Source organism: Callithrix jacchus, chromosome 5, assembly GCF_049354715.1.
Source record: "Callithrix jacchus isolate 240 chromosome 5, calJac240_pri, whole genome shotgun sequence".
Taxonomy (NCBI): domain Eukaryota; kingdom Metazoa; phylum Chordata; class Mammalia; order Primates; family Cebidae; genus Callithrix; species Callithrix jacchus.
Window position 1 is genome coordinate 38,502,886 of NC_133506.1, and position 23,719 is coordinate 38,526,604.

The 23,719-nt window shown below is 43.6% G+C and overlaps 1 protein-coding gene across 21 annotated transcripts in view; it reads right to left on the bottom strand.

The window, feature by feature from the left end:
• The window catches only part of PTPRT (protein tyrosine phosphatase receptor type T), a 1,160,468-nt gene that overhangs the window by 1,101,222 nt on the left and 35,527 nt on the right, over window positions 1–23,719 (bottom strand). The window lies entirely within an intron of this gene.

Consider the following 23,719-nt stretch of genomic DNA (forward strand, 5'->3'; position numbering starts at 1 on the left):
TTGAGCCCAATCTCCCTCCCCAACTGCAAAACCCCACTGCAGTAGCTGCTATACCCATCGTGATGGCCTTGAATAAAGTCTTACTATACTCTAACAAGAGTGCATTTTTTTCTTCCTTAACAGGACTGATTCGAGCTAGCTACCTATTTTCTAACTGGGAAGTTAAAGAAAATCTGGTGATATTAATGCATTGTTGTCAATTTTGTTGTCTGTGATAACAGGATGTTATTTATCCTCTTTGACACCCTGATCTGTTAGACTAAGGGTTCATTAACCTCAGCACTGTTGACATTTGGGGCCAAACAATTCTTTGACATAGAGGACTATCCTGTGCCTTGTAGGGCATGTGGCAGCATCCCTGGCCTCAACCTGCCCACGCCAGTAACACCCACCACCACCACTCCCAGTTGCAACAACCCAAACCGTCTCCAAATAATATCAAATGTTCCCTGGGGAGGGAGTGCAAAACTGCTCCCAGTTGAGAACCACTGAGTTAGAGACATCTTCTGAAGAATTTGCAAGTGAAGTGATATATCTGGGGATTTTTGTATTTTGCCTTTTTTTTCAAGACTCAGTCTCACTCCTGTCCACCAAGCTGGAATACAATGGCACGATCTTGGCTCACTGCAACATCCAACTTTGGGGTTCAAGCAATCCTCCTGCCTCAGCCTCCCAAGTAGCTGGGATTACAGGCGCCTGCCACCATGCCCTGCTAATTTTTGTATTTTTACTAGAGACTGGATTTCACCATGTTGGCCAGGCTGGTCTTGAACTCTTGACCTCAGGTGATCTGTCTGCCTCGGCCTCCCAAAGTGCTGGGATTTCAGGTGTGAACCACCGCACCCAGCTGATTTTTGTATTTTAAAACACTCCAGAGGAAAACAACGAGCAGTGCGGTGAGATGTAGCTAGAAAGGCAGGATGCTGGCAACTGTCGAAGTGGGATCCATTGAGTATCTGGGTCTATCTGAGTCTATTCTCCATGCTTTAATATATGTTTGAATATATTATATATGTTTGAACACTTCTGAAGAAAAGTTTTTGCAAAAACATGTGAACACACATAAAATCATACTTAGAAACATGTTTCTGACAGATGTTCACGATAGTATGTGGGGAAAGAAAAAGAACAGATGACACAGTATGTACACTGTGATCCCATCTGAATATAAAAGAGACACAGGGAGACACTCAGAGAAAAGATGAGTCAAAATATTCACATTGATGGTCTCTTGGTGGCTGCAATTGTGAGTAATAATTTTCCTCTTCCAGTCTGTAGTTTTAAAGCTCTCCACATGAACATATACCTCCTATTCAATGTAGACAAACAAATAAAATAAAAACTAACAAAGAATAAAGGGACTGCTACAAAGAAACACACTGTGGGTTGGGAAAGAAACAGAAAGATCTTTCAAAGCAACACAATATCGCACAAAGTACAACAATAAGAGACCGCTGAATGTAGGGACCAGGATATCGCACAGTCCTTAGGAAATGCTGCATTAAACAATGCAAGCTCATTGACGTGTGCTGGAGGTGGAGGGGGGGGCGGGGGCGGTGCTCTTGTCTTTCCTGATTCTGACCTTGAGGCATCTTTCACTTGATCTCCCCTATTTCAGAAGGCAGAGTCACATGGAATAAATTTTAGAACACCTTTTCTCTAAACAGGGAATGGTGTTTTTCCTGTCAGACAAATGTTTAAAGTTTTTAAAATAATCGCTTTGGTGCTTAAATCCATAGTCAAGTGGAAATAGTCAGCTATTGAGCTAGTCTCATGCCTCAGAGGTTCTGGGTAACTGGAGTTTTGCTCTTCTGCTTTTCAAAGCCAAATATAAATTATTTGCTATTTAATCACCTGTTGCTATGGCTCACCTGAGCAGCTGCAGCCTGGCTTTAGCACAAGTAATTAATAGCAAGCCAGAATTCCCAATTTTGTGATTCTGGCCATTCTGTAGCATCTGGCCTAAATTTCAGTTTCTTTTCCATCTTAAACTTTCCCATAGTCTCGTGTAAAATCATCTCCACCAAGGCGGGAGGATCACGAGGTCAACAGATCGAGACCATCCTGGTTAACATGGTGAAACCCCGTCTCTACTAAAAATACAAAAATTAGCTGGGCATGGTGGTGCGTGCCTGTAATCCCAGCTACTCGGGAGGCAGAGGTTGCGGTGAGCTGAGAATGCACCATTGCACTCCAGCCTGGGTAACAAGAGCGAAAATCCGTCTCAAAAAAAAAAAAAAAAGAAAGAAATTTGTATGTTGCTTCCTTCAATGCTGCATCTTTACTGCCTAGAAGAAAGCCCAGCACATAGTAGGTGCTAAATAAATGACTGAATCCTGTTTTCCTCCCCTTTCTTGATTTCTGGCCTGCCAAGAAAACTCATTATTTTCTAAGAAAATAATACATTATTAGAAAAGTTATTATTTCTAGGGCTACCAAACGGCCTGAATTAGCAGCAGCCTCAGACTACAGTAACATGCTGCTTACCTGTACTTCCAGCAGCGAATGAAGATATTAACACAGACCTACCCGCCCCTGTACTACACACATGCATAGCACATAGACAACACACACACACACACACACACACACACAGCACTCTGCAACACCCTCAAACACCCCCACACCCTTGGACCTTGTGATACATGTATTTTCTGTTTACTCCCTCTGTCTCAGCTAGTCAGCAGTGCTTGATCTCATTGTCTTCCTAATAAAACCAATTAATTTTCAGAGTTAAAATTCATGAGGCAGCATATGTAATGTCTGTGTCTATAGTTGCTTCTGAATTCCCTCTAGCCATAGACATTTTATTCTGCCCACAAAGGCTCCTGAGTTTATTTGAAGACGTCTTTCTGTGGCCTTCCCTGGGGTCCCCAGCAGCCCGTGGGCTTTGCTGCTACTCTCAGACATTTCCTGTCAAGTCACTCCAGTGCTTGGCATAAGAACTAATGCCAGATTCTGGAATCCAGGCTAACTTTAAGCTAACAATCTCCTTCCATTCCCGTCTCCAGCCTTTTGCCTGTACCTACTCAGGTCCTCCAGAATGTCACTCCAAATCCTTCCTAATCACCCCTTAGACATCTAGTCCAACTTCCTACTGAGGATAAGGGAAAACTGGGGCCCAGAAGGGTGAGGCAGCATGTCATGGGCACATGGTAAGTGAGAAGCAGCACAGGGACCATAACAGAGGTCTCCTGACCCCCAAGATCCCAGTGTTCTTTCTCCAGAGAAAAAATCAGCAATTTATAGCCTGTGGGCTACATCTGGCCCTACATCTAGCCTTTTTTTGTAAATAAAGTTTTATTGGAACACAGCCATGCCTACTCATTTTCATATTGTCTATGGCTATTTGGGGCTATCACAACAGGGCTGAGTAGTTGTGACACTGGCCATACAAACTGCAAGCCTTGAATATTTGCTATCTAGCTATTTGTAGAAAAAGTTGGCTGACTCCTTCTAGAAGGTTCAAAAGAACAGGAAAGGGCTGACACAAAGACCCCATGGAAAACCAACTGAGCCTCTGGCTATTCTCCTCACAGGAGGCTGGTTCCACAGGGAAATGGGAAGATCCTCTAAGGCAGCACCAATCACTTCCCTGACTCCTCTTCCCCCATTGCTATGGTGGCGTCTCTCCTTTGCAAAGACTGCAGTCCTACCTGCTGGGAAGTACCTTAGGCTGTCCCTGCCAACACATGCATACATGCATTCAGACACACACACACACACACACACACGCATACATGCACACACGCACTCACACACATGCACGCACACACGCGAACACATGCACACACGCAGGCATACACATACCACATGGACACATGCACTCAGACATGCACACACACATACACATGTACTCATACACACACACAGACATGCACATACATACACATAGACACATGCACACACACACACATACACATAGACACATGCACACACAAGCCCACACACATGCAAGCTGAGTTCCAAGTGTGCTGTGGCTGCCATAAGTCAGTCTGGAATATTAAACTCAGGTTTCCATTAAAGAGCCTCTCAACTCCACAGCACACAGAAGACCAAGAAGTATGGGACCCCTCTGCAGGGAGGAAGTCTTTTGCCGTTCAATTAACTTCCCTGGGTTCAAGTTTTGTCTACCACCCTCACCAGCTGGAGTTACCTAGGTTTTCAGCCCATGGCTCCTTATCAATAAACCAAAGGTGGCCTTGGTTGTGAGGCTTCACTGAAGCGATGCTCATGTAGCTCCAAGCATAGGGACTGGCACAGAGTGAGCACTGAGCGGGCACTGGAGAGCAGCTCTCTAGGGATTGCCCAGGCACTCTAGAAAATGCAAGGCAAGATTCTAGTGTCCAGAACAGCCTCTGACACACAGGATCTGAAACAGCCTTCTTTATTCCAAAAGCACAGAAACCCAAAGCTAAAAGCCAGCCAAGTAGGCTAGAGCCGGGAGGCACAGACCACCTTGTTTGGCTGGAACACCCAGGCTGCTGGCGTGGCTAGGAGTCAGCACTGCAGGCAGGCAGCCTTGACTTCCTCCTTCCTGATCCCGATAGATACAAGCCATGAGGTCCTGAGCAGGCCACCCTGTCTCCATGAGCTTCAGTTTCCTCATCTGTCAAGTGATAAGAGCAATTACCCCACAGGGCTACTGTGAGGACTGAGTGAAACAAAATACCGAGGGCCTTCATACTGGCCACAGGTAGGCCCCTCCATAAATGAGTCATTGACATTGCCATGTAATGCAATAATAGTTCAGCCTGGGAATGTCTTCCACAGTCTGACCACAGAACCCCCTGGCCTGTGACGGAAGCACTCGCACCTCCACCCACTCTACCTGGGGTCTCAGTTGAAGTGGTGCCTCCCTCTTACACTTCCCAGCCTAGCCTCATGCCCCACCAGTCCCCTGCCACAGCCCCACACACCTGGAAGGCCACACCTTGCCACTGACCCTGTTCCCATATGTCAACATGAAACCAAGCCACCACCAGGCAAAGCCTCTGTCATGCTCAGTCCTTGATCCTCAGTTTCCTTCCTGTGGGACCACAGGAGAGTCATTCACCCTTTCTGGGCACAAACTCAATCATTTGTAAAACACAGGCCTCAGATCAGATATTCAAGTCCCTTCCACCTTGAGAATCACTCCAGAGATTCTACTATGAAACCCTAACAAAGATGCCCATGTAACTTGCTAAATCCAATGTCAATTTCTACCCAAATGCATCCACTTAATCTAACAGGGACGGCGTGGTATGGGCAAGAAGCATTGCTTTCCTGGCAAGACCACTGAAGACCTTACCTGGAGACTGAATTTACCAATAGCTCTGGCCTCCTCCCTGTCTCCTACTCAGTCTCTTTTGCACATGTCTTCTCCCCACTCAATTGTTGTTAAATCTTGACGTTTTCTGTTTTTGCCTACATGGAACCATGGGACTTTTCCAGCTCTCCTCCACACTCCCTGTGTTTTTGCTCTCTGCAGCTTCATGGTCAGTTTGATTTCTCGGGAATTAGAATTAAAGGACTTGAAGTAGCTCCCAGCAGTGCAGGTCCTGGGAGACCCCATTCCAGGACAGCAGACCTTGCTTAGTATTGCCCATCGCGGTATGAACACAAAGAACTCGCCACCCACAGAGGCAGTCCACCCCATGTTCACAACATTCTAAGGCTGGAAAATTCTAATTTTCTAATGGCCCCTCACTCGACGGCAACAGAAGGCAGTGTCCAAGGACCCCCTGAAGCCAGGCCAGACACTGAGCCACTGCCTTACCCATGAGGGGCGGAAGTATTCTTCCTCTCCCAAATGTCAAGTATCTAAGGTGGCCCAAGCTAGAAAACAGTCACCCCAGACCTAGAACGCACATTAAACCCCCAGGTTGGTGTTCCCAATGCCTCTGCCACGTGGGGCCCTTCCTCCTCCTCCTCTGGGGATTTAGAAGGGGAGCAGCATCAGCATCCAGTCCTCATTGCCTCATTGACTGCAGAATGAGGGGACAAAAGGCTTCTTGTAAGATAAGAAGACAAAAGCCACCAAGGGACTTACCACAAAACAGAAGCAATATTTTACATACTTTTTAGAACATTTTTATGAAGATAATCCAGAAGTACAGTGAAAAATAAATATAAAAGATTTGCAATGAAATCTCCTTCCTGTTTCTGACCACTGGCCACCCAGTCCCCCTCCCCAGCGTTTACTACAATCAGTGTCTTGCATTTCTTCTCAGTGATAATTTATGCAAAAAAATCGACATGTATTTAAATATGTGTGTGTGTGCCTATCCTTTAGTTTTACAACTGATAAACCACGAGACAAAGTTACGTACTTAGCTTTTTTCCAACACAGATCTTGGATGTTGTTCCATTGTCCCATTAATGCTTAGAGAACTGGTTCTTTCTCTTTAGTGGTATTTCACAGCATGGACACTTCCATTATGTCTAGCCTTTTGTTAAGTATGAGCAAAGCTGCACTACCCTAGTACATACATGTCCTTCACATGAACACACACACACACACACACATTCACATAAAATTCCTAGAAGCAAAACTACTTTTAGATGGACAAGAGTTAGCAGACCTCAGGGTAGTGCGTGTGTGGTCTGTGTGTATGTACATGGACGCGTGTGCATGTAGTGTGAGGTAGTTTTGGGTTTTTTAATTGCTACAATGGGCTGAGATCTTCTAGTTATAGAATATTAGAGCTAAATTGAAACTCATCCTATTTCACTTCATCTGTATCTTTGAGTCTCTTGTTCCCCAATTTCATCCACACTTTTGGTTATTAATGCCCCCATTCAGTGTTTCATATTCACCAGGACTTCTTAATCCAGTTTACTTTTTTAAGGCTTAACGCCCTTACAGAGCCACCGTGTGTGAAATTATCTTTTAGAATGCTGAATCCAAGCAGTTTATAGTTTTCAGTCAATTACTCCCCACCGCCAGAGCTGTGCTCAGGATAACATTTTTGGCTAAATTTCTTACTTCTTGGATCATGAATTCTCAGACACGACTAATCCTGGTGTCTGGTGAGTCAACATATTTGGACTCACACTCAGGCCAAAGACTCCAAATTTAGAAATCCACATTCAATAAGCCACATGTGCCCTGGAAAACAGTAGTACAAATGCCAGGCTGAAAACCTGGATAATATTTCACAGTCCCCAATAAAGAGCTAACTTTTAAGAAATTCTGAAGCAAATTCATTTATACTTTTGTAAATCTCTGTGGCTAACAACAACAACAAAAAAATCACTGGTCATTAATTCAACCGTGTCAGTTAGCCTTGGCTGTATAATAAGCTACCCCCAACATTGAGTGGCTTCAAATCACCACCACTTATTTACCTAATGATTCTGTGTGCCAGTCCTCTGAGATAGGCTCAGCTGAGCAGTTCTTCTGCTGGTCTTGGCTAGGCTCAGTCACGCATCTGTGATCAGCTGCTACTCAGCAAGGTGGCTCTGCTTCTAGGGCTGGCTGGTTATCAGCTGGGGTGACTAGGGCAACTGGGCCAAGTGTGTCAACATCCAGCAGGCTGATCTGGGCATTCTCACGTGGAGGTGGCAGCAGGGACCCCAGGAACAGCAAGGAAACAAACCCCAGGGCACACGTCCCTTTCAAACCTCAGCCAGTGTCACATTTGCTACTGTCCCATTGGCGAAAATGAGCCATGTGTCCAAGCCCAAATTCAAAGCGTGAAGAAATAGATTCTACCTCTTCATGGGAAAATGTACTACAATGTTGTATACTGCAAGGGTATGGACAGACAGTAAGGGGAAGAATTAATGGCCATTTTTACATTTACCACATCAAAAGTGTGTAAATTCATCAAACCTAAGTAATATTTGTGTAAGACTTTGCAATAGAGCAGCTCCCAATTACTCTCTTTATCCCCAAGAACAGTTCCTTGAAACAGTGTCCAGGTAAAAGCAACACCTGGAGCGACTTCCAGTGCCAGTGGTTCAGTATCCACAGAATCATTCCAAGTCATCCTACAAGGTAGCATTCAGGCACACTTGACCACATGTGGTGAGCCTCTGGACAGCTTTCCTCAAGACCACAGACACACAGAAGAAAGAGTACCCAACACGGAGTGCCAGGTCTGTCTCCCAGATCCTGGCCAACCAACGGATGAAACGAGTACTCAGACACAGGTATGCAGCGTAAGAGCAGCTAGGTGCCTGCGTGGCTCTAGAGGCCAGAGGGGCAGCCCCGAGAAGCTGAAGCTGCTGGCTTTTATTCAGTGTGGGCACAATGCCAAAAACTTGGAGCAAACACAACCTGTAGGTAATTAACACGTATTCCTCCCCTTTCAGGAAACCTCACGTGCGCATGATCAAAGGTCAGTTGCTGGTCAATATGTCAACAAGCCTGTTTAAGATAAATTCCCCTACGCTCCCTTGTACCTACTCCTTGCCCTCTGCTTCAGGATTATATCACAGCTGCCTTCAGCTATTCTTCCCCCAGGGCTCTGCAGAACCTTCCGACCTTTCCGAAGGTTTGCATCCTTTCCCTATAGTTTTTCCCACCACTCTGACTGACCCCCTGCAATGGAGTAGAGAAGCCTGAAGTCTAACCTCAACTCTCAAAGAAAATTACTTCGGTTCTTCTACATGCCATCTTCTCCCTCATTTGCCAGCAGGAACAGCTGGAACAATCTAAACAATTGCTCAGAGGACTCAAAAAAATCGACCTATATGCCCATGCCCCAGGCACCTGGAACTACCTGGAACCATATGGCAAGGACCTTGACATGGTGAATCACGCCCAAAGTTCTACAGGGACTTGAATGCTCAAACGAAAATGACAGATGTGAGCAGGAGGCTCCAAGGAAGGCCGAGGCTGTTAGCCAGCACACAGAAGTGGGAGATAGACCCAGCCTGGCCACAGGGCACAGGGCTGCCCCCAGGCAGGATTTGAAAGTTGAAGATGGCAGAACTGTGCATTCTCTGTGCCCTCTGTGGAAACGGCCAGGACTTGGACCTGCACAAAACATTCTCTCCCCTCAAAGAAGAGTGAGTCCCCAGGCGTGTCTTTGCTGGGAAAACAGCCCTGCTTGACTTGAGAAAAGCATGTGAATCTATAGGGCCCTATTAAGGGCCTGAAGGAATTGTGCTGCTTGCTGTCTATAAAAGGAAATAAACCCTCCCCCATCACAAGCACTTTTTCTATTTCAAGGTAAATAACAAGAGCTATAGCTACAATTTGTTGAATATCAACCATACGGCAGAACCTGTTCTGGTCAACCCACCTACATTAAATAATTAACACTCACGCCACAATTATCTATCCAAAGACAACTGCATGCCTGTGATGTACCAGATTCCACCCAATGGGCAGGAGAAGCTATGCTGACATGGCCATGCCAGGCATGGTAACCACCCAGTGGAGCCTTAAGGTCTGGTCACGATCACTAATGCTACAGATGCTGCCTCCACTAACAAAAAGAGAGCACTAGCTTTTATGAATGAGCGTGAGCACTGCACATCAGACTTCCCACATGTAATTTCAGTGACTCTCACCCCTGGAGTAAGCATCATCATCTCCATTTTACAAATAAGGGAACTGAGGCACAGAGAACTTGTCTAAAAGCAGCAGGCAGCATGGGGCTGAGCTGGATTCAAATCAGGGGCATCTTCCAAGAGACTCTGCCCTACCACAGTGCCTCTTCTCCTGATGAGGAGGGGTCTTGATGAGCAGGAAAATGTTCCAGGGAGGTGATCAGAAGCCTCCCTTCTCTTCACGCTGGGCTACTCCCAACAATCCCCCTACCTGCTCTTCCTGAAATTCTTAGACAAAGGTATGTGGTACCCACTTCTGCTCTCCCTCTCCCTCCTCCCTTCAACTTTCCAGAGTCTTCAGCAAATTGATCTAATAAAAATTCAACAGCTCACTGGCTCTAAATCTCAGCTCTGGTTTTTTATCTGCCTAAAGGGCTCACAGGATTGCTAACTCGGCACTTGAATAAAATCTAAAACTTACACATTTGTGCATTCATTCATTCAGCAAAAACTTACTCAGTGCCCACAAAACGTCAAGCCCAGCATGGGAGCACCTACGTAATGCTGATGAGGTTTACACAGGGGATTGACATGATGACACTTTACACTGAAAGGTTGCTGCGGCCACTGTGGGAGAATAAGGTTGAGGAGTGGGTGGAGTGGGGGACAGTCTAAGAGATGCTAGCCTGGACAAAGGTTGCAATGACAGCAATAAAAAAAGTGAGCAGGACCCATCTGGCTTGGGTCCAGATCTCAAATGAGGAGTCTCAGCTGGAGATGCAGATTTGGGGTACCCTTTTATGTAAATGTATTGGGCACAGGTGAGGTGACCGCTCTCAGCTGAGGGAGGAAATCTGGCCCAGCCTCCTTGGGAGGATTCACACAGGTTTGCCTGCTCAGAGATTCTAATTTGCCTCCCGTTGCAGAAACTGGACACTTGAAACTTGCAAAGATTTCCCATGCAACTTTCCCCTCATCCCTCCAAGAACCACCAGCCCATGCAAAGAAAAGAGGGAGAAGTTATCCTGGGACAGAACTCAATGAACTTCAACTGAGTGGACAAGCCCACATAAGGGCAGGAAAGGAACTGCCAGAGTCAAGAAGCCAGAGGAGGAAGGGGCTTTCCAGGAGGAGAAGCGATGGGTCAGTGACATCAAAAGCAAAGGGGGATGGGGGGGGAGGGGCAGAGCAGACAAAGCAGAACATGAAAACAAGAGTAGACACGTGGAACAAGGTCCCCTCAAAGGCAGCAAGAATTAAGGGCTCTGTGCCCAGGGAGGGGAGGCTGTACAGAGCAGGTGGGACTCCTTGACTTGCGGAGCCAAAAACGAAAAAGAGAAGGAGGCTTCAGGTGCACAGCCCAGAGAGCTGGTGGCAGGACATTTAATGACTGATGCTTTTACTGAGAGGGAAAAGAGTGACCTCTTCCAGGCACAGGAAAGGTGGTGAGCCACAAGGGAGACTGGAGAAAAGTTGACCAGGGGACAGAAGGAAGTGACTGAGCCAACCTGTAAATGTGCGGCTGGGCACCACGCATTTAGAGGCCACATTTTTAAAGTCTTAAGGATTTTTCTCCAGCAGCATCCAGCCACCTGATAGAAGAGAAGAGAAACGGCTGTGTTTGTCCAAGTGTTATGGTTGAAGTAGAGATATAAGGAAAGGGTACTGGGATTCCAAGAAAGAGAATGGTGGATGTGATGACTATGAAAATCAAGCTGACTTAGGAAGGAAGCGGACACAGGGGGAGGCAGGCAGACAGCAGAATTAACCGAGGGAACTTGACGTGGGCACTTCCATCAAAAATGGCCATTCAACTGGAGCAAACAAGACCAGACCAGGGTGGTGTCTAGAGGTCACATAAGCAGCAATCCAACTAATGCATGAGTGCTTTCTACAGAGTCGTGGTAAAGTGGTCATAGGTTCTGCTACATCTGGTAACAGGAAGCTCTCCACCTTCCAAGGAACCCATTGCCAAGTGAGCATCTGCCTGCTGGGACTTTTGGATTCTGGTTCTTCCATCCAGAGCTACATGGAACAAGGGTCCAGATGGGGCACCATATCTCCAGTGCAACCAGGCTAGTTTCAGGTGGGCCCCTTGGCCTTCTCAATGCGCAGATATCCGTCCACTTCGACAATTCAATGATCATCTGTGTGCTAATGGCTCCAAGGTCTAAAATTTCAGCCTCTCTCCGAGCTTCAGACTCAAATACTCAACTGCTCACCAGACACCCTGACCACAATGGCCCTAAGCACTCACACTCTGAATGCATGCAAACCTGAGCCTGTAGCCTTGTCCCCACACACCCAAACACACTGCACTGGAGGATGGATCCTACCCAATTCCCAGCTGGGCACCATCCTTGACTCTTCCTTTCCCAAACATCCAAATAATCACCTGCCTATTCATTCTTCCTCCTAATGGGTTTTCAGATCCAGCCACCTAATCCCTTCTATCCCCACTGCAATGACTCCCAACAAGGCCACCAATGTCTCTCTCCTGGCATTATTATCTTTCTCAAGGAAGTTTTCGTAACGAGTCTTCCTTCTACCTCTGTAACCCCTTTATCCATGCTCCTGGCATGGAATCAAAAGTGATGCTTTCAAAAGGAAAAGTCACTGGGCATGGTGGCTCACACCTATAATCCCTATAAATGGCCCTCGGGAGGCCAAGGTGGGTGGATCACAAGGTCAGGAGTTCAAGACCAGCCCGGCCAATATGGTGAAACCCATCTTCACTAAAAATACAAAAATTGGTCAGGCATGGTGGCAGGCACTTGTAGTCCTAGCTACTCGGGAGATTGAGGCAGTAGAATCACTGGAACCCAGGAGGCAGAGGTTGAAGTGAGCTGAGATTGTGCTACTGCACTCCAGCCTGGGTGACAGAGTGAGACTCTGTCTCAAAATAAATAAATAGATAGATAGATAGATAAAATAAAAATTAAAAAGTTGGTCACATCACTGCTTAAAATTTATTAGAAGCTTCCACTGCTCTGGGAATGCAGTCATCAGTTACTCCCAGGATCTGCAGGATCTGACCATTTACTCCTCTGGCCTCATCTCTGATGCTACGGCACACCCGTCAACTCTGTGCCTCAGCCACATTGAGCATTTTGTTCCCGAAACATGCCAGGCTAGCTCACCTCTGAGCTGCAGCAAAGGCTGTTCTCTCTGCCTCACCCCCACCCTCTGCTTCACTGAAACACTGGACTTCTCCTCTCATGGTTTCTCTTGCTGTTTTGTAATAACCTGCCCATTTATCTGTCTCCTTCCAAAATGTCTGATCACCAAGGAAATGTGTGTGTTGTTCACCAGTGTCTCCCTAGTCCTGACACTCAGGAAGCCCTCAGTTATTTATTTATTTATTTATTTATTTATTTATTTAGTAGAACAAAGTAGATTACTGAGGGCTTCCTATGTGTAGAAGCCTTTCTTCTACTCCAAGCATGTTGAAAGAAAGTAAGAATATCCAACTACCAATCACCGTCACTGATCTGTTTCTTATATCTCTATTAATGCAGCCCAAATGACAGAGGCTTCTTAAGTTGCCACAATTCACTTCAGATGCGCACATAATTTCCCCTTGACTGTAGAACTCAAGGATTTTTCCATTACATACTGTTAGACCAGGTCTCTTCCATCTCACACCCAAGCAATTCTTCAATTTAAATACTTGCTGCAGGAGTTTCTTATCAAGACAGAAAGAAGGAAGGCCCATTTTCAGGATGAAAAAGAGAATGTGAACACTTTCAGCTTCCATTTTTATCTGGTTGAGCCCTGGCTCACAGATTAATTTCTGGCACCAGGATCTGGGACCAGATAACAGAGAATCACACAGAAGAGCCTTCTCCAGCTCTCCAAAGCCAGCAAGAATCACTCTTTTCACAATCGTCCATTTTACAATGTGTCTAATTATAACTGAATAAATTACTTCTGCCATTCTGCAGAAATACTTAAAATAAATAGCTCTCTTTCCTTGAATTAAAATCATAGTCTTTTGTTCACTGTTTTCTGTTCCATAAACCAACAGAGCCTGATGATTAAAGATCATTTATAGGATTTCATTTTCTATCTTTTTTATGATATCACTTTAAAATATCCCCAAATATTCAGCTGCAAGGAGGGATAAGAACTACTGGAAATTGGCTCTTTGAGAGTTTTTGATGAGAAATGAAGTTGTGGATGTAACTCTTAGCGAATGAACATATATTAGAAAAGTCTATTTTAATAACTATTTGGTTCTCCTTGGATTTTTTTTCTCTACCCAACTTCCTATATTTTTCTTGAGATTACAACATAATCCCCACTGACACACTAAATATTACCTCTCTGTATTGAATGGATGACGCTGAGACAATAAATCACTTTGAGCTAACACAATATGCCAACCAGTCCCAGCTAAGCCAAATATTTGATGAAAGACATACAAACTGAAATTTAGCAAGGCAGGAATGCTTTGGGAATTATGTCCTGAATATCAACCATCTCTAGACCCTATGCAGTGAAAAAAATAGATGTTCAAGGAGGCCATATGTGAATGCATAAGATGATTCTGTATCCAGAATAGCCACAGTTAGTCAATTCCAGGAGATATCTTGGGATGAGATTGTGATTAGGCCACTCTCCAAACACTGCTGGATGTCATGACAAAATAAAGGCTCTTCAGTTCTGAACCAAAAAAAAAAAAAAAAAAAAAAAAACCCCAAACACATCAACTATTGTTTTTCTGCAATGGTGTCGAAATAAACACGATGTTGATGAAAAAGACGGTCTGCCGGGGACTGTCCATGCTGCTAAGGAGGCTTACACCTCAGGTCCCCTCACTTGCATGGGTCCCTTTCAAGGCCCAGTGGTAATTTAGTACCTGAAATGCTGTCTTCTTTTTCTTAAAGTGGACCGCTAAATGGCACACACTTCCGCAAAACTTTCCAGAGCTGCCCCTGTGGACCCTACTTTAGAAGGATTCTAATGGGACTTCGAGAGATGACCTCAGCTGTCAGTGTGATGAAACTGTATTCACAGGTCATCCCAAGTGCCCTAAAAGGAGGACATAGCATCCTCAGCCAGCAGCCAAGGCCTTTCCAGGGCAGCTCCAGTGAGCTCCTCTGACTCCCATCTCACTCCACTGACCTGCCTTCCACTGAAGCACCAGTGATCACTAATTAGCTTCATCCACTGCCATGTTTCACTAGAGCTCGGACCTCAGCCAAGCATGTTCTGCCTCATGCCATCTCTCCAGACACCTCTGCTCCTCCTTCAGAACCTATTCAAGGGTCATCAACTCTAGAAAACCTGTCTTGGTGCCCTTTTTTTCTGCAAATGAAACTATGCCCTCCCCTGTGCCCTGAGCTTGGAGCTTATTATCTGGCCTGGGTCTGAATCGTGGCTCCTTCACTTACTGGAAATCTTCCATGCCTCTGTTTCCTCATCAGCCAAATGGAAGCAATAAAATGCACATGAGGATAATCCTTGTTGCACAGTAGAAACTCAATAAATACCAACCATCAGCAGCATCATCCCACACATCACTTCATTAGTAACCCCTCGACCACTCATTCTACCTCCCCCATGACGCTAGGAACTTCTCAATAGTGGACATGGAAGCCCCTGTGCCCAGAGCCTGGTGCTCCATAAATGTTTGCTGAGCACATGAAGGAATTAAGTAATATTTATACTCTGACCAACAGAGGTAAAATTCAATAACACATCCCAGAGCCTCTTGTTTGCTAACATTTCAAATCTATATTGGAGAATTTGATGAAAAGCAGAATAAGGCAGGAGAACAGGGAGCAAAACAGCCCTGCATCATGTTTCTCTGTCTATTCCCAAGACCATCCCTTCTTCATCCTGGGCCGCCAGAGCCCAGAGCTGCTAGCTGCCTACAAAACCCACCTCCCATAGCAGCTCCATTCATCTACCTCTCTTTGCAGACAGACCTCCAAGGTGCCTTCAGCTGAAAAATCCTTTCATCTACTCCAAGCACAGAACCGCACACCAGCAATGCAGGAGCACAGAACCTGGCGCTCCCACACCGGTACTCACCACGCACACCATGTGACCCATCTAGATTCTTCCTATCAGATTAGGAAACATGAATAACTCTGTCATACATGATGAGAGTTTAAATCTACCTAAGACCTCTTCAAGCAACGCAAGGGCTCTGTCTGTGGAAGCTGCAATAGGTGTCATGGAAGTGCACACACACAATCTACACAGAGACCATTGTCATTTCCACACCCTGGGCTGCTTGGGTGGTGGGATCTGCCTCCACATTCAACCTCATCTTTGGCCACACTCTCACACCTGCCCTTCACTCCCAACTCCACAGAATCAACCTGCATATCCACGTATTAAATATACGCCTCAATTGTTCACATGTCCCTGTCTTAGCACATTTGTCACCCGGCCTGAAATGGTTCTCACCAACCCTCCATCTCATCCCTGGGGCAGGAAGTATCCATCTCAATGATGTTTCCCTCCTCCTTTCAAAACCATCCCCACCATGTGAGGCCTCCTGGACCCTTCTTCTTCAGACTCCCCTAGTTCTTGCCCCCTGATTCTCTCAGCACTTTTGTTATATGCCTCTCATCCATCATATTTTATCTCCGTAACCCCAGCACCCAGCATGGCAATGGATGCACACAGCAGGTGCTCTTTAAATACCTGATGAATGAATGATTCCATGAGAAATCTTCCCTGAGATCACAGACTTAAATTATGCTCCACATAATTCCTGAGTTTCTTAAAAGAAATGTGTTCCCACCCAGTGGGTCATTGCTCATTAACCCCAAAACCATCCCAGATATTTTTATAGAGGGAATAAAGGATACGTGGGTCTATTTTTCAGGAAGAATTTCCCCATTACAAAACCACTCCAAACACTCAGATGTAGCACTGGTATAGAGATCACATGCCTCAAAAATGTACTGCCTGCTACCTTTTTTTATAGGCAAGAAAAATAAAGCAGCAGAAGTGAAGAAATAAGATGGGCTTTACTCTCAACTCCAAGATTGCAAAACATCAGTACTGTGTCTGCTACAGAAATCTTTAACATGCTTGAGGTAGGTCAGAGATGTTGTTTTTTAAAATGTCTGTGTGATATTCTTACTTCTGCAAGACAAATTAATGCTGCAGAGTAACCGGGGGAGAGAAAAAAAAATCTAGATTCATGTTCTCTTGGAATGCAGTTTGCTCTAATTGTTTTCTCATGTAATTACATATATTACCAATGTAATTCCAAATAATACACATATTTGATCTGTGCAATTACAGAATAGTATATAATTTTTAAATGTGGTATGTTTCTTTCTACCCAAGATCCCTTTGTGAGGAAAATGATTTATCATTTCTAAAAATATGCCCCTGTGCATTATATTTTAATAAAGCAAAAATTAGTAAATATTTGCCTTTCTTTTATATTCCAACAAAATAAACTTTGTCATGAAAATTCAGGTTTTAAAAGGCTCATTATATGCTTTGAAAAATTGCTTGCACTAGGCTAATTCTACTTACTGGAGAAAAGCCAATCATATACTATGATTCTCAAGACAGTTATAGAGAAGCTGCAATGTATAAGGCACAGTCAAGGGAGGTGTTTGAGAAGACCTGGGATAGGAGGAAATAACACCTCAATGAACTGGTGAAGAGCAGCCTATTTAAGAGCGAAAGAGACAAATGAGAAAGCTGAGCTGCGCCCCTTACCAGTGCGTGTCTTTGAGCAAGCAACTGAACCACTCAGAACGTTCATGAAGTGGAGGTAATTTACCACCTCACTCATTGTACAGCTGTGAAAATTAAATGAGGTAACATGTGAAAGGCCCTAGCACATTCTCACTTAGTGACCATGCATGTCAAGTGGTAGACGGTTCTTGCTGTAACAGCATAAATCATAACCCTTATCTACCATTATTGTATTCCTATTTGCAGGATGACAGTTCGTCAGATCTGCTGCACAGCATCTGAAATACTGTGGTCTCTAAGTCTCCCATTTTGGAAGGTAAAATGGAAATGACCTGGATTCATTCAAAGTAAGAGGAGACTTGTGAAGGGTTCACAGAAGAAATGTGTGAACACCATTGAGATGTGAAGGAAAATGCAGAATCTTTCTTTTTTTTTTTTAAGACAGAGTCTCGCACTGTTGCCTGGGCTGGAGTGCAGTGGTACAATCTTGGCTCACTGTAACCCCGCCTCCTGGGTTCAAGCAATTCTGCCATCTCAGCCTCCCAAGTAGCTGGGATTACAGGCACCTGCCATCAAGCCCAGCTGATTTTTTTGTACTTTGACTAGAGATGGGGTTTCACTATGTTAGCCAGGCTAGTCTCAAACTCCTGACTTCATGATCCACCCGTCTCAGCCTCCCAAAGTGCTGGGATTACAGGCATGAGCCACCACACCTGGTCCAGAAATGCAGAATCTTAAACTGTAAAGACCAGAAATGAATTCCCAGATAATTCTCATCTAACTAGTTACTCACACTTCGGTTCTGTTGAATCCAAACAATAGAATCTTTGTTTAAAAACTTAGCCAACATTTAAAATTAGGAGATTTCCCATAAAACCTTGAAATTACACATTCTCATTCTGGGTAAGACTGGACCCAAGATCCTCTATGGCAACAAGTGGCTGGAGCCAAAGAGGTTGCTCCCTAGGTAGCCACACCCTAAACGCTGCCTTCCCCAGGGTTCATCATTTGCATAAGCTACGGCACCCCTGAGACAAAAAAATAAATAAATCTCTCAAGTCGATCAACAGATAACACAGAAGTGACCAGTAAAGGATCACAGGCTCCATCCCCATCTAATTCTCTGCCAGCTGCTGAAGCCTCCTGTTTGTGGGGCCAGCTTTGCTTTCCCAGAAGCTATAATCACAACTGCTGTCACAACTTCCACAGGGGTTTTTGGTTTTTTTTGAGACCAAGTCTCACGTTGTCACCTAGCCTGGAGTACCGTGGTGCCACCTCAGCTCACTGCAACCTCCACCTCTCAGGTTCAAGCAGTTCTCATGCCTCAGCCTCCCAAGTAGCTAGGACTACAAGCATGCACCACCATGCCCAGATAATTTTTGTATTTTTAGTAGAGATGGGGTTTCACCATGTTGGCCAGGTTGGTCTTGAACTCCTGGCCTCAAGCAATCTGCCCTCCTTGGCCTCCCAAAGTGCTGGGATTAGAGGTGTGAGCCACCACGGCTGGCCTTCCACAGGGTCTTCAAATGCCTGAAGCTCACTCAGCACTGGGGAGAAAGCAGACTCTAGAATAAAACTATTACAGTGTTGGTACAATGGAGTGTCCTGCCTACCTAGAGATGAAGGCAGATGTGATCTGCTTCATGCTGTTTAAGAAGAAAATAAATGGATCAGTGTATCTGAGATGTCCTAAAGACTCTTCATGTAAATATTCAAGAATATGTATCTAATCTTAGCACTTCAGTGCAGTTAAAAAAAAAAAAAAGGCATAGACTTCATAGCATGGGAAATAAAGAGAGTTAAAGAATTGGGCGGTGTGGGGGCAGTGAGGGGGACACCAACTTCCTCGTAAGAAAACTGAGTCTTGGAACGTTTTAGTAACTCATCTGAGAACTAGAAATTGAATGCAGGAACTCTGACTCCAGATATGAATAAACAAACCATGTAGGCCGGGCATGTTGGCTCATGCCTGTAATCCTGGCACTTTGGTAGGCCAAGATGCGTGGATCACGAGGTCAGGAGATGGAGATTATCCTAGCCAACATGGTGAAACCTCATCTCTACTAAAATACAAAAAATTAGTCGGGTGTGATGGTACACTCCTGTATTCCCAGCTACTCAGGAGGCTGAGACAGAGGAATCGCTTGAACCTGGGAGCTGGAGGTTGCGGTGAGCCGAGATCACGCCACTGCACTCCAGCTGGGCAACAGAGCAAGATTCTGTCTCAAAAAAAAAAAATCATGTAGCCTTACTTTTCTAATTACTTCCCTCTATCGGTACATCAAAATTAAGAAACCAAGAACTTGGAGACTAATGAGACTGATGAAACACAAGTCTCAACTCTCCTGAAGATGGAGGAGAAGGATGAGCTCAGGAAGCCCACCTGATAAAGCCATCTACATTTTTGAGCCAGCCATAGTATAAAGGATTTGGAGCTTCTTTTTTCTGTGACATCTGGATGAAGCTTTTTAAATATTTCATTCTGTATTCATTCCTCAGCATAAAAAAAAAAAAAACTATTTCATCAAATACCAGAACTGCTCAGAAAAAGCCTCTGTCTCATATTCAAATGGAACCCTAGGCTCAAAGACTAAGTAAATAAGTACACAACTACCTTTAAAAGTTAGCCAAGAAAAAAGACTGGAAGGAAGTATGCCAGGATGTTAAAGTGGCTAACTATGCAGTAGGAACACAAACAGATACCATATTTGCTTCTGTCTTTTTCCCCTAGTATGTTTGTTTTTTCAGATGGGCTTGTATTACTTGTTTAAAATAATCTATAAGTAGACAAGAAAATACATGAATTAATTTCACACAAGTGAAGGAGCTGAGTCAGGCGTCTTGTCCTGATCAGACCCACAGCTCTATCCCAGTGTAGCACAGCTCATTTTTGCCTCTCTGCCCCCTGCTGGACGACGTGAGGTCCCCCCAATGCCTTGCCATCCCCACTGTGTGACCCAATCTGAGCAGCAAGGTCCTTAGCACATAGTAGGTGCCTAATAAACATGTATAAAGTGAATAAATTCATAGCATCTTATATTTTCTTTTACACAATCTTCCTCTAGGTCTGTCAATGTAGAGGATGATACTCAGGTGAATGATATTTCCTGGAAGAGACCATACAATTAATTACCCTTGTAACCTCAAAAATCATATTTGAAATCAAATCTGCACAAGTGACAAGTAGAGGATATAAAACATGGCATTCTCCTCAGCCTCTTAATTACATACTATATATCAAGCTTCTCCCAAGCTCTGAAAGTGTCCCATTTAACATTCTACACTTGGCTTTCAATTCCAAAACCTGAAACAGAGATTGTATTACTTAAACATTTCCCGATTTTCTTTTTACTTACTTGTTCTGCATTTTTACCCTTTAACCAGGTTTTATCTACTCCCTATTTCCTTCTTATACTGTTGTATGCTAGCCAAGAAAATTTAGGGTAAGATTCAATTGTTTAAATTCAGACACCTTCATTGTCCTAAGACTAAGGGGCATTTACCTAGTGCAAAATGCATGAGTGAGTGGGCAAAGGCATGTTGAAGGCACACAGAAGAATTGTCCCTCTGACCATCCTCTCCATGGAGCTAAGTATCTTGAGATACATAGTGGTCACCAAGATATATAGTATAAATGAAAGTTTGTTTTAAAAGTATAGTTCTCACTCATAGGCGGGTGTTGAAAAATGAGAACACGTTGACACAGGGAGGAAAGCATCACACACTGGGGTCATCTGGGGGCAGCTAGGGGAGGAACAGTGTGGGGTGGGGAAGGTGGGGAGGGATAACATGGGGAGAAATGCCAGATATAGATGATAGGGGGTGGAGGCAGCAAACCACCTTACCATGTATGTACCTATGCAACAACCCTGCATGATCTGCACATGTACCCCAGAACCTAAAGTATAATAAAAAGAAAAAAAAGTATGAATGTGTACAAACACGGGTATGTTAATATAGCCACAGGAAAAAGTCAGAAAGAATACACACAGAATAGCAAATAATAATTAGCTTTGCACAGGGTAAAGTGGAAAAGCCAGTGGGATAAGGAGATAGAAATTTTTACTTATTTTGTATAATCAAGATAAACAAGGTGAAGGAATTATAAATGAATTGTTCTTATGTTTACCCTTTTTTTTTCCAAATAAAAAAGGACTAAAATGGTTGCATGTGAGTGTATTATCTGTATAATGGTTAGTTCCCTGCCTTCAGGAGAAAAACACAGAATAAAATAATTCCAGGACTCACATTATACATTACTAAAACCACAGAGACAAAGAGGACTCTCCAGATACATAAATATATACCCATCCTATCTCCTTAAACAAACAGAAGTCAAATTCAGACAATGTGGCCTCATGAAAGTCTCACTAAAGGTTGCATACTACCAGGCCACTATTTGGGTATTTGGTTCTGTTTATTGGAGGTGCTGAGTAAAATGATTAGTGCAATTAGTCAATGTAACTGCAGTGGGACTGAATGTTCTCAGAGGCTGGCAACAAGCTCAGCATAGAGAGGGCAAGAGGATGAATAAATTATACCAAGCAGAAGAGGTTCATAACCAGGAAAGAGAAGCAAATGAAGCCAGCCTCTTGGAATCAGGTGGCCTGTGGAGAAAACTTTAGAGATGGCTCTATCCCTCTCTTCCTCACAAAAAAAAAGAAAGAAAGAAAGAAAAGAAAAAGAACTGCTAAAAAAAAAGAAAGAAAGAAAAAGAACTGCTGCAAGTTCCTTGCAGGTGAGAAAGATACTCCAATTCTACAGCTTCACATCTTGGGGAAAGGAAACACCCAACTAATAAACCCATTAATACTGTCCTTACAGGAGAGGTGTTCCTGAAAACTGCTTAATTCCCTTTAAGGGCATAAAATTCTTTTCTTCTCTAATCATTTCATCATTTCAGGACTTACATTTAAGTCTTTAATCCATTTTCAGTTGATTTTTCTACATGGTGAGAGATAAGGGTCTAACTTCATTCTTCTGCATACGGATACCCAGTTTCCCAAATGCTGTGTACTGACAAGACTGTGCTTTCCCCCATTGTGTGCTCTTGGCACTTTTGTCAAAAATTTTTGGCTGTAAATGCATTAATTTATTTCTGGATTCTCTATTCTCTTCCATTGGTTCATCTGTCTGTTTTTATGTCAGTACCATGCCATTTTAGTTACTATAGCTTTGTATGGTATTTGAAGTCAGATAGTATGATGCCTCCAGCTTTGTTCATTTTGCTCAAGATTGCTTTGGCTATTGAAGGACTTTTGTGGTTCCACACAAATTTTAGGAGTGTTTTTTCTATTTCTGTGAAGACCCTCGTTGGTGTTTTTAAAGGAATTGCACTGAATATATTGCTTTGGGCAGTATAAAACTACTAGAGGAAAACATAGGAGAAAAGCTCAATGATATTGATCTGAGCAGTGATTTTTTGAATATGACCTGAAAAGCAAATGAGATTGCATCGAACTAAAAAGCTTCCGCATGGCAAAGGAAACAATCAAGAGAGTGAAGAGACAACCCACAGAATGAGAGAAAATATTTGCAAACTATACATCTGATAAGGGGTTAATATTCAAACTATACAAAAAGCTCAACTCAATAGCAAGGAATTAACCTGATTTTAAAATGAGCAAAAGACTTGAATAGACATTTATCAAAAAGAAATACAAATAGCCAACAGGTATATGAAAAAAAAAAATGCTCAACACCACTAATCATCAGGAAAATGCAAATTACAACTACAATGAGAGATCATCTCACTCCTGTTAGAATGGCTGTCATCAAAATGACGAAAGAGAAGTGTTAGAAAGGATCTGGAGAAGATAGAACCCTTACACGCTGTTGGTGGAAATGCAAATTAGCACAGACATCATGAAAAACAGTATGGAGGTTCCTCAAAGTATTAAAAATGGAACTGCCATATGATCCAGCAATCTCACTTTTGAGCATATATCCAAAGGAAATAAAATCAATATGCTGAAGCGATATCTGCATTCCCATGTTAGCCAAGATGTAAAACCAACGTAAGTATCCATCGCTGGATGAACGGATAAAGAAAATGTGGTAAATATATACAATGGAATACCATCCAATCGTATAAAGGATGAAACTCTGTCACTTGCTACAATGTGGATAAACCTAGAGGACATTACATCAAGCAAAATAAGCCAGGTACAGAAAGACGAAAACTGCATGATCATACTCATGTGGAATCTAAAGTTGATCTCATAGAAGTAGACAGTAGAATGGTGGTATGAGAGGCTGGGGTGGTTAGCAGGGAGAGGATGGGGACAGTGGTCACAGGATACATCATTACAACTAGGAGAGAAATAACTTCAAGAGATCTATCACACGGAATGGTGACTATAGTTAATGATGATAAACTATATTCTTGAAAAAATCTTGTGTTTTCAACACAAAAATGATAACTTTGCAAAGTAATGCATTTGTCAATTAGCTAGATTTAACCATTCTGCAATGTCTATATATGTCAAAACATCATGTTGTACATGATAAAAACAGTAATTTTTTTCTGTCAATTTAAAAAAAGAAATAAAACATT